Raw genomic sequence first — 11,786 nt, forward strand, 5'->3', positions numbered from 1 at the left:
AAACAAAGTCTGTTTTTCCCTGTGTCTTCCTCCTTTTAAAACAGAGGTTGAACCTTGGAGAGAGGAGGCTTTCCCTCTCCAGCTGCTCCAGGACAGTTCAAGGTTTGTTATGTAGGACCTTGGCAAACCTGGGCTTGTAAAATCAGACCAGGAAAATATAGTGTGATGTGTGTTGTTGCAATCGGGCTTAGGGAGCTGGTGTCCTTGGGAGAGGGGAACCTCATCCAAGTGAATGCTAGTGGGACAGTATCCTGAATTACTGAGTTGTTGTCTGTCTGACAGGACTAAAAGGATGCATAAATGAACACATAAACAATTTCTTATATGTAGAGCTGGCGGTTGGCAAGGGTGAATTTTGAAGTCCTGAGGAGAAGGGTGCAGAAGGGAGGAGCTGCAGGATAACTGCTTGTTGCCTGCCTTATTTTGGTCAAGCCCTTCGTCCATTTGAAGAATTTTATTTTCTTTTTTTTTTTCCAGATGATGGTTTTTCCATGCAATGTTGAGACTTAAAAAATCCCTCATGCAACCCCAGAAAAACATGCCAGGGATCTAGTTGGATCTGTTGTTGTCTTATAATATAAATGTTATTTGCTAGAGCCTGTTTGTGTGTGTGTGATACCAATGTATCTGTCGAAGTCTCCTGAGCAATGAATGGAGGAGCACAATCTTGGAACTGAAGTGGGGACTTTTTCTGCAGCAGAGACGACAGGTTTTTGGCTGCCTCTGCCCAGGGTGTGAGCAAGACAAGGCTGGTTTCCCTGCCAGCTCTTGGCTTGAAACCCAAAATGTATCATTGAGGTATTTATTAGGCTGCCAATATTTGAAAATTGGACCTGATGTATTCGATAGGTAATGCTGCAATTACTGCACGACCTTTCATTTCAGCTGTTTGGAAAATATCACTGTGAAAAATCTTTCAGCAGTCCATGAGACAGCCTCCCAGATGTTATCTCTGCCTCCCAGGAGGCAGGTGGAAGGCAGCGCTGGCTGCCTGGCTTATCTCTGGGGATACAAGCAGCTGATATGACCCTTGATGCACTCCCTTGTGGTTATGTTGTCTTACACACTTGCTTTGCAGGTTGGTGCTGGCTCCTGTTCTCACTGCAGAGGGAGATATTGTACAATCCACTGAGCTATTTCTGGCTGTGTGATAGGAAAATATTTAAAATGCCCTTTGCTCTTCCCGGTGACAAGCAAAATTTGCCACCAAATGTGGACTGGACTGGCAGTGCCTGCAGCTGTAGTGCTCAGAGGCGGTAGCTCTGGCTGAGGCTGGGGGGGGGTTTGACACAGAGAGAAAGCTGCTGTCCCCAGGCCCTGCAGGACCTGCTCCTCTTTGTACCGCAGTCACCAGATCTCCAGGGCAGGACACACTGCCTGTACCTGGCTTGGCTACAATCCTTGTGCTGAGCCTGAGCTTGTTTTCTCGCTTGAATCTGATGCAAGTCTGTAAATATGAAAAATACAAACCCGATTTGATGGATTGTGGATCATGTTTTTCACTAGGAATTAAAAATAAGCAGAAGGTTATATTTAGCCATCTATAAACAGGAATAAAATAGAGCAGGAGGCTCATCATTAGCTGTGCTCCATCAGTGAGGTCACGGTCCCCAGTGGTGTGATCCGAGGGGTGAAAAGCTGCTTTGGCCATGGGCGTGTGGCAGTGTTGGGACGGCTGCCTCTGGAGGAGGTCAGGGGCTGCCCAGACCAGCAGGATCCATGCTGTGGGGCAGAGGAAGAAGCCCTTGCCTGCCCACCATTGTCCCTCCCCAGTGGGGTTGAGCCACCACCATGGAGCCCAGCCCATGGGAACTGTTGTCCTCATGGTCTTCCCTTCCCAAAGCTGCTGTGCCCCCCTACCCTGGGACTCCTCCGCTGGGATCTAGCCCCTGCCCTGTCCCGGTTTGCTGTCCCCCAGGGTTGCCTGGCTCTTCCCTCCTCTTTCTGCTGGCCTTGGATACCGCACGTCCCAGAAACAACACACATTCCTCACTTTGCTAAAAACAGCAAAAGCTGCTTACGCCATTTAGCAGGCTGGCTGGGGGCTGTTACAGGCTATTTTGGTGCTGCCCGAGGCTGTGTGCAGCAGAGGAACCACAGCTTGTGTGCCAGGAGGCTTATGGCTCTGACCCTGGACATTGCCAGTGGCCCTGGCCAAGATAGCTCATTCCTCTGCTGCAGCCCTGCCAAATCTGCTTACAGACCCTGTGCCTGCCTCTGCTGTCACCCCACGGGCACCTGCATCAGGTGCACAGTGGTGGTGAGCACTGAGGAGCCAGCTTCAAACAAAAAGCAGTAAAGTGACCTGTAGTGCTGGTGCCACTGTCAGCAAGGACCCTGGCCACACCTTGGAATTCTCTGTGACCCTGGGCATCATTGGGTGCCCAAACCCTTCCCTGTACTGCATCGCTTTTCCCTCTAGTAGCTAATTATTAATGGGAAAGAGGAGCTTTCTCCCTGCGGGGGTCTGGAGGGTGTCAGCCTGGTCCTGTGTGCCCTTGGGGGCTCCTCAACCCCTCTCTGGCAGCCTGGCTCCCATGGGGTCCACCAAGCCGGTAGGTGCACCTTCTGCAGCATGGCATTGGGCTGCTGTGGCCGTTCACATCCCCCATGGTGCCACTGGGGAGACACAAGGGCATCAGCACAGCATGTGGTGCAGCTGTGCCTGTCACTAGCCCGCGGACCCTGATGTCCCCACTGGATTTTCCTACATGAGATCAGGGAGGCAGCTCAGGTGCAGGGATGGGCAGATCTCGCAGCGGTGGCCAAGACAGGCTGTGTGGGCACAACACAGGTTGTGTCAGCCCACAACAGGGCACAAGGGCCTTATGGGGCTGTGCATGGTGGGTGCTCACTCAGGGGGATGGTAGTAGAGGGGACAGCAGCCCTAGGGGTGTGTGCCATGGTGGGGATGCTGAGCCAGTATTTGGGGACCACCAGAAGCCAGCAGTGAGGAGGGCTGCCTGATGCCTTCGCCTTCACTGGATGAATCCGGTCCGCTTCTCAGCAGCAGGGTTACCGATTTCTCAATCCATTTCACACAGACTAATGTTCTCTTTTCTTCCATGCAACAGGTAGCTCGGGCAGATCAGCTCCTTGCCAGGCTTGAGCAACAATGTGTTTCGCTTCTTGGTGATAAATTGTTCCCAGCCTCAGGGGATCCCCCTTGGCTCCCAGCAAGGGATCTTGGCACAGCAGGATTTCTCATGCCAAAAGGGACATTGAGACATATTTGAATAGGAACCAGGGCCCTGTAAATACTACTCAAAGCTCCTTTTATTAATGTTATAGGCATCCACAGGGCACTTGTTTCTGCATTGCAGAATCGGGGTGCTGCTTTGGTCTTACCGGGCTTTGCGGGGGAAATGCAGCTGAGGTCCTGTGCAGGGGTTTATTCACGATGCTGTCCAGCTCTCCTCTGCTCTCACGCCAACTCGCAGCTGAGACAGGTACTGGCTTCTTTTAGTACAGGCTGGTCTTGTTTCGGGGCTCATTCTGGGCTGGGAAGAGGCCGGGCTGGGAACAGGGTAACATTCTCAGTGATCCGGCAGGTGGAGCATCCCCTGCTGAAATGTCCTCCCCAGATTTCACTCCCAGCAGTGGTCACATCTTTCTGACAAGGCACCCAAGAGTGTATGTGCCACTGCCTGGCTCTGCCCTTCAGCTTTGCTGCACAGACTGACCTATTAATGAGGTATTTAATGAGTTTTCTACTTGCCCATTAAAATGAACCCCTCAATGCAGGTGCAGAAGGAGAACTTGCAGCTGCTAATCACACAGCCCCCGGAAGCCTACTTGCATTTATTGAAAGCACATTTTTACAAAGTAGATACATTATTTATTAGGAAAGCATTTCTGAATAATTCAGGCATGGAGAAGAGCCGTTTCCTTTGTACACATGAATTTCCTCATTATCCAAGCCAGCCAGGTCCCTTGGCTGCAAGGTTTGGACAATAGATGGAGCTCACTACCCAGCACCACCGAGGCTGGGGGGACACAGTAGAGCCACCGCTCTGGCCAAGAGCAGCAGAAGCGTGTGTAGCGGTTTCCCTTGGGGGTCTTGGACAACATGGTGCCTGCCCTTGGTGGCACTATCGACAGAGATGCTCCTGCAATTTCCATCTGCTTGATCCGGCCAGGCTCTTTACACCACTGGTGTGTGTGCTGTGGGTTGGAAGGGAGCCCTGACCCCAGCCAGCTGAAAACTGAATGGAAGAGAAAAATTTAGGTGTTCTTTGAGGGGGCTTTGTGGCATTGGTGCAATGTGGTGGATGTAATCCCAGCTCAACTACCTTGGGCTCTCTGCTCCATGTCACTCTTCCAGCCTTTTCAAAGGGGTGTTTTCCACCCAGTCCCCTGTTTTTCATCACTTTTGGTTGCTGAGGGACAGAAATGGCATTATCCCCCCCTGCCCTGGTCACCACTCCCCATCAATGGAAATGTCTCTCAGACCCTGTACTTGCTGTTCTTGATTTAGGGTAACAGTGTCACTGGGCTGTGCACAAAGCTGAGGAGTATGTTTGCTCTGGGTCTGATGGGAAAGTGGAAGGGGCATGTGGAATCCCAAAACACCAAGCGGTTTGGCAGAGGCTGCAACTGGCTCCTTGCTGGGGGGATGCACAGGCAGCAAGGGGCCACGGGATGCTGGGGCTCCTGTTGATGCTGCTGGGGTTTCAGGGTGATCCCCAGCTCTCCCCACAGCAGCTGGTTGGGATTTAGGACTCTTCACAGAAGGGTTTCCTCTCCTTCTGTCTGTCCCTTCCCTCTGGTTGCTCTCGGTGCAGGCAGGGCTCCTCTTGGCTCTGTAAACCACAGCCCTCATCTGCTGTGTTTGAAAGCACTGCCTGGTGACAGCCCAGTGCCATTCATGTACCCGTCCACCCCATCACTGGGGTGAAAGCCAGGAGCCCATGAGTGAGATAACACCCTCCCATCACACTTTTTTTTTTGCGTTGTATAAATGCACAAGAATAATTTTTGACCATAATGGTTTTTCCATTCACTGCAGTATCGATTCAGAGCCACCAGCTCTGGTAACCTCTGCCGTGCATTAGCTGCATCCCTGCTGTTTGCAGAATGATGGATGTGAAGGCAGGGTGGTGGGGCAGGTGGGTCTGTCTTCCCAGTACAGGACCCTCCTGGATTGTCATTCAATGCCAGTGACACTGCATCACTGCACCCTCAGGCCAGGTGACCGGTCACTGCGTGCCTTGCAGAGGTTGTGCGCTCAAGCTCAGTAATCTTAGCGCTCAAAACAGCAGTGAGACGCTAAGGGATAACAGTTTGCTTGTTTCTCCCATTGTTTATAAAATGAGATCACTTACGAGCAAGGACAGGATTAATTAAAGGCATTACAAACCTTACATTAGCTATAGAATGAAATATCATCGTGGAAACTGAGCCATGCATATTTCAGCAAGAAACTGTAATATCTGATAAAAATGGTTACTATATGTTTTTACTTTGGGCATTTCACAGTATAAATCATCTTAAAGCACTCTTTGGGAAGTTGCAGAGAATGATATATCTGTGACACTTTCACTAGGGCATTTCTTTGTGCTTAGCAGGAGGCGTTTATGGCTGCTGTAGGGCTAATAAAAGACTTATGATGTCTTCAATTATTCATTTTTATAAGTGCTTGTTCTCCTGACCTGAATAGCCAAAACCACACTGTGACTGGTTTTAGCAGTAAATAGTTGTTATTTTTTCTGGAGTTGAATGACTTTGCCTCCACTGCAGATGTTGCCTCTCTTCCACATGCAAGACAATAGTTCACTCTCAGCTGTCACAACGTTTTATATGTTTCTCACTTTGGGAAGCACCTTTCTGCCTGGCAGCACAGGAGGCACCGGCTGCCTCAGCAGCCTTTGTTCCCACCTGGGCTGCAGCATCTTGCCTTGTGCCTGCCAGGAGGTTTATGTGTGAGTTGATGAAGCAGATCTGGAAGCTGAAAGCAGACCAAGGACCTCAACACGCTGTTGCTGCAGACATGGTGAGGAGCTCTGCAGGACTGTGATGTACTCAGAGCGTTGTGTTCACTGCGGTGCGCTGTGGTCTGCAGCCCCCGTTAGAGCTTCCTCCCTCATCCTTCCAACTCAGCCTGGGCAGAGGAAAGAGTTTCTTTTGCTGCAGACCTGATGTTTTAAGAAACCTTTAGAAACACACACGCAAAAAACGCAGTGGTTTGTGTCAGTGCCTCTGAGCTGGTGCTTTGATGGCAGCCTGGGACTCCCTGCTCTGGATGGGGCACAGGAGCCATGAGACCCTTTGTGCTCCTTGTCTGGGCTTGAGACAGCTGAGTACCCATGCCCACATCGAAATCCTGCGGGACTGGGCCCCCAGACACCAAACCCCCAGGCAAATGAGATGTTCCGAACCCTCCTGTCTCCCCCGTCCATCAACCTCGGGGTGCCTCAGTGTGCTGGGCTGAGATCCTGCCGCCTCGGCATCATGAGAGCCTGCTCTGGCAGAAGCTGTGGAGCTAGACAGGCGGGCGGAAGTGAAAGCACTTCTATATTAAACTACATTTTCTGGTCCTTCTTTATAGGTTTTTAATGTGATTCGTATGTCCCTGCCTGGCATGTCGCCCGTAGCCAGGAGCTCCCCATCCTCCTGCTCCTTGATGCAGTGTTTTCTGTGGATTAGGTTCAACTGGATAAATTAATCTCCTTTTGTATCTATAATCCCTGTGAGGGTGGTGTCCTTAACAGAGACTGTGCCTTCTCATTGTTTTGCCAAAGCAAGTACCAGCTCCCCACTGTGTCTCTTCTCAGATGACACAGAGGTTCTCTGAATAGCAAAGAGAGAAAACAAAAAGGATCTGAGCCGTTTTTTTTTTTTCTCTTTTTTTTTTTTTCCTCCCTTTCTCCAGACAGCTACACGTATCCATCTCACGGAAAATTGCCCAAATACTTTAGTGTTTTACTTTTCACATGCTTGCATCCTTGTGGCTCTGTCTGTGAAGCCTGAGCTTCACAGAAGCACACTGCTGACTTGCTGATGGAGATGGGGACATCAGAGAGAGTCTCTTTGACAGGGAGAGTGAGAATAGGGCTTTCTCTGCCCCCACAACCAAAGAAAAAAGATTAAGGAAATTCAAATAATCAAAATGAGGCATGGTACAGGTATTCATCACAGGAAACACCCCTGTACCTGCTATATGGGACTGCAACGGGCCTGTACTGACCTACAAGTGGTCCAGCTAAAAAGTGTGATTTCTGTCACAGCAAAAGCCATTCTTGTGCCTGATCAAGACCACTGATCTGAGGCAGGAATGAGGACTTGTGGCATTGTCTCATTTTCCCAAGGCAGGGCAGAGCACCGGTGCGTGCTGACCCCGGGCTCTCTCCCAGACAGCTGGCTCTCTCAGCGGGGAAACCTTTCAGCAAACTTCCCGTCAGTGGCTTCAGAGGGGACCGCTGGTGGCACATGGGTGCTGACATGTCACCTGCGCTGTGTCGCTGCACAGCATTACCCCACCTTCCAAAAACAAAGGTTTTGCTTGCCCAAGTTGGCACCAGTGTGGGCTGGTGACACTGGTGCCATCCCTGTCTCCAATGCTGTGGCACAGGGCAGAATCTGGCCACCAAGCCCCACAGCTTGTTTGTTGTCTCTTGGCTTGCTCTCCACAAATATTTTCATCCAGCTGAAGCATAAATAAGCGCTTATGGCTTTGCCGTTTAGGTTTGTGTTGAGCCTGGAAATGCCAGCATGTGTTTGCTGGAGATAATCAGGGTGCTTTTGTGCTCGGTGGCCTTGGCATCTCTCACTCCCTTGCTTTTGTTTCTGCTCTTTGTCTCCCACCTTCCCTTTGGTGTGCAGTGCCTTTTCTGATACCTCTGAAAATAACAGATTTCATGTCTTGGTAATTTTTTATATTTATTTCTGAAATGCAGGGAAGTGGTATCTCTACATGCATTCCTCAGTGATTGCTGCTTGTGCAGTGTGTGTCTTTATGATTCAATTAAAAATGTTACAACATTTCCCCAGCAGACCCTGCCACCATCCTGGCAAAGCATTTTCGACCTTGGTTGCATTGTTCAGTTTGCGAGTGCGAAGTATTATAACAGCCTTTCCCTTTGGGACAACGTGCTCAGGCTGCATTGTAATGACTCCAAAATACAGTGTTTCTGTCTGTCTGCAATGGAGAGAAAGAACAGCCCTAAGGCCATTGCTCAGGCTTAGCATTTCTCTGAGCCTGAGATTACTTGCTTTTTGAAGTGAAATACCTACAACTAAGTTCACCACAGTTCACCTGCTCCCTCAGCAGACCCTTACCCTCTCACACATGACACTCGGGTTCGCTTGGCTCTATGGGTTTGTGGTCCCCAGCTCTCCTCCTCCCCACAGCAGCTCTGTCATCTGCAAGGAGGTCTCATACACACTTTTATTAGAGAAAAGCATTGACCATGTTGCATCACCCTAAAGAAATGTTCTTTCTCTGTCATGTTTATTTTACCTAGCTTTTCTGAATTTATTACTTTTCCTGCTGTCTTCTATACTATTCACCTGATACTTGTTTCCCCCACCACCTCCTGCATGTTCAGTTTGTTATGTGCACTTGTTCCTGAGCAGAATACAAACTCAGCAACATCTGAATTTTATTTTCCACTGCTGGTGTTGGAGGGCAGCACAAGATGGCCCTTGTAGCTAATGACAGGGCTGTGTTCAAGACCTTATGTATGACCAGATATTAATAACAGGTGGGTTGGGAAATGCTGGTGACCAGAAGTCGTAAAGGAGCATGGGTGGGAACCTGTCCCAGCTGCAGCTCCTCTACATCGGCACATCCCGAGGCTGCTGCATGGTGGCCCATACTTGGGTACAGAAAACCTCCTGCTATTTTCCCTTACAGAGGCAGGCTGTGAAACCCAGGGGCTCAGCGACCTTCCCAGTCGGCTGGTGAGTCAGTTGCAGGGTGTGGAACCTTTGCTGTGTTTTGGATTTGTTATTGCTCAGCTCCATCCTCCCTGTTTTGGCTCTCTGACCCATTGGCTGCTCCACAGCCTCTCTTGCTTCTGAACTTGGGAACCTGCTTTCCCAAGAGTATCCCCTGTAACACCCCCTCCTCTTTATTTTGGGAAGCCAGTGAGTGAGGAGTTGCAGCAGAGAGACTGAGGATGTTCATTTCTCAGCAAAACTCTCTGTTCCTAGTGAATCTGGTTTTGAAGGGGAAGGCTTATTGCTAACGCCTTGCAATAGATGGGAATTGACTTGCAGTCCCTACTCAGTTACTCTGTTCTTTAAGAAGGTTGTTAAAATGCTGCTGATGGGTTATAAACTAGCAGCAGTCTTTCATAAACCTGATGAAGTTTTTGTTATACCCTCTTGTTGCCATTTCAATATATAATTTACATGAACCTTAAGGCTTTTGATGTCCATTGTAGCCACCTGCGTACGATTTGGACACAGGATAAGGTCCAAATGGCTGTCTCCTAAATCAATGCCTTCCTAGGAGCACAGAGAGCCTAAATGGGGTGAGGTTGCTTGTTTTTACCCCTGGAGGAAGTCAGCTGAAGCCTCCAGCATGGAAAATGGTTTGGTGCTTGCCCCATCACTAGGGATACTCTTATTCTAGCATGGGGAGAGGTGTCTGTTTTGTATACTCGTTTAGCTCTGAACATAGGCAAAGGACACATCCTTTTAGTTTCCATAGAAAATGAACCTTCTCTGTTGTCTCTCTGACTTTTCTTTGAGCTATTTTAATAATTCCCTCAGGTTTGTCTAGGCACCAGCGAGACGTTTCTCAGGGGCTGTGCGTACCAGGCAGGCTGGGTAAGGTCTCACAACCTCCTCCTGTCACTCAGGAGACCTGAGAAGTGGCACCTGCACTGACTGTCTGGGACAGCCTGTGTCAAGCAGGGGGATGTCAGTGGGGCTGCAGCATCTCCTCAGCATCAGACTCCCTGTTCAGAAGCTCCCTTTGACCTCATCTCAATAGGTATCAGCAGGAGTTCTCTCCAGTCCACATTGTCTAAGTATGGCTGAGTGGTGTCCATCAAACCTTGGCATTGTCTCACCTCCCTTTGCCATATTTAAGCTGTGCCTTGCTCAGGGCGGAGACTTGATGGAGGCAACCTCCCCTTGAGCAAATCTCAAGGAAATTTCTTTTGCTGTTGGTGATACCCATCTCCCCATTCATCCCTCCTCATACAGAGCACTAAGAGACTCTTCCATGTGTGCTACATACATGTGATTTATTTCTTCGCAGCAAAGTTCTCTATTTTGTTTCGTATTTCTGCAAATCAGCCTTCCAGCTCTGCCCACAGGTGGGCTCTGTCCTGGCCTGTCTCTATTCCCACCATCTGCATGCTTCTCCTGACCGTCTCCTACCCTTTTGCTTGGTGTGGATTTTGCAAGAAGCATTTCCTCAGAGCTTCTATTTCTGCCCTCATTTGGCACATTCCTGTGGTTTCCGTACCAATCTGTTGCGATATTGCACTGCTTTCCTACCCAGTCTTGCAGCCCTTCTCATTCCCATGGTGTGGATGCTGCCGTGTTCTAGCTGTGGTTTGCTATATTCAGGAAGGGATATTCTCATTACAACTCGAATGATGGATTCCCCTGTCCTCCAGAAGAGCATGTTTAATTTGGCTGTCTCTGCGCTGTGTATAAGAGCTTCTGCACAAGTTTCCTGCCCCTTTTGTTTTTCTTAAATTCAACATTTTTCAAAGTTTAATCTATGAATTCTATATATTTAAAATTGGTGTAGCGCAGTCCAATAACCTGCTTACTGTTCTCCACTTAACTTCTAAATCAGAGACAGTAGGTCTGTTCAGAGGTACTAAATAAAAAATGTGCCTTTTATTCCACTTTCAGGCTCCATCTGCCTCTTTGAAAAGCTGTACTTTTTGCTTGAATCCTTTCCAGCTGTCACAAGTATTTCAAGGAGGTTGAGGCAGTTTGGCTTTTATAGCTACTCTCTTCCATGTTCTGCATCTGCCACCTCTGCTCTTCCCACCTGTTTCTATCTTCTGTGTTTAGACCAGCACCTTGGGTACCGTGCAGCATCAGTCACTAGGAAGGACTTTGCAATATGATTAGGACGAGTCGTTAATAGAATATAGCAAAAGATTTGCATGTTTTGCTCAGGCTTCTGCCACTGAAATAACAACAGCTGCTCTAAACCCAAACTACTTTCCAGCTGGAGCCTTCCAGCGTTTGCAATCCAAACCCCTGGCAGATGGGGCTGCAAACAACAGCCCCTTCTATAAATCCATACATATGGATCTCTGCTAACCCTGGCCCTCTCGCTGAGCTCCTGTGAGTAAATACACATGCATGAGGGACTAAGGCCAACAACTGCAAGTGGGCTTTTGCCAACACATTCAAAGAAGACTTGAGAAAAGCTTGACCTTCCTTTCAAGGCCAAGGCCAGATCCCTCTTTCTGCACAGACGTGTGGAGGAGGATCTAGTGTTCCCTTTGTATGGCAAAGCCTGCTGACTGGGCAGCTTGATCAGGTTGCTCAGAGCCCTGTCCAGCCTGACCTGGGATGTTATCAGAGACGGGGCATCTACCAACTCTCTGGGCAACCTGTTCCAGTGTTTCATCACTCATAATAAAAAAACCTTTCTGCCTTGTTTCTAATTTGAATATATCCTCTTTTAGTTTAAAACCATCACCCCTTGCTCTGTACTCCCTCTCTCCCTCCCAGATCCCTCCCTCCCTCCCTCCTACCACCCCCCATTTCATGTTGATGAGTTTGTACTGTTTCTACATCCCAGAGCATTTCTCCCTCTTTTTCACTTCATTTCAGTTTCAAAAATGTGGTGTTTGCTAACGCTT

Source organism: Columba livia, chromosome 9 (assembly GCF_036013475.1).
Source record: "Columba livia isolate bColLiv1 breed racing homer chromosome 9, bColLiv1.pat.W.v2, whole genome shotgun sequence".
NCBI lineage: Eukaryota > Metazoa > Chordata > Aves > Columbiformes > Columbidae > Columba > Columba livia.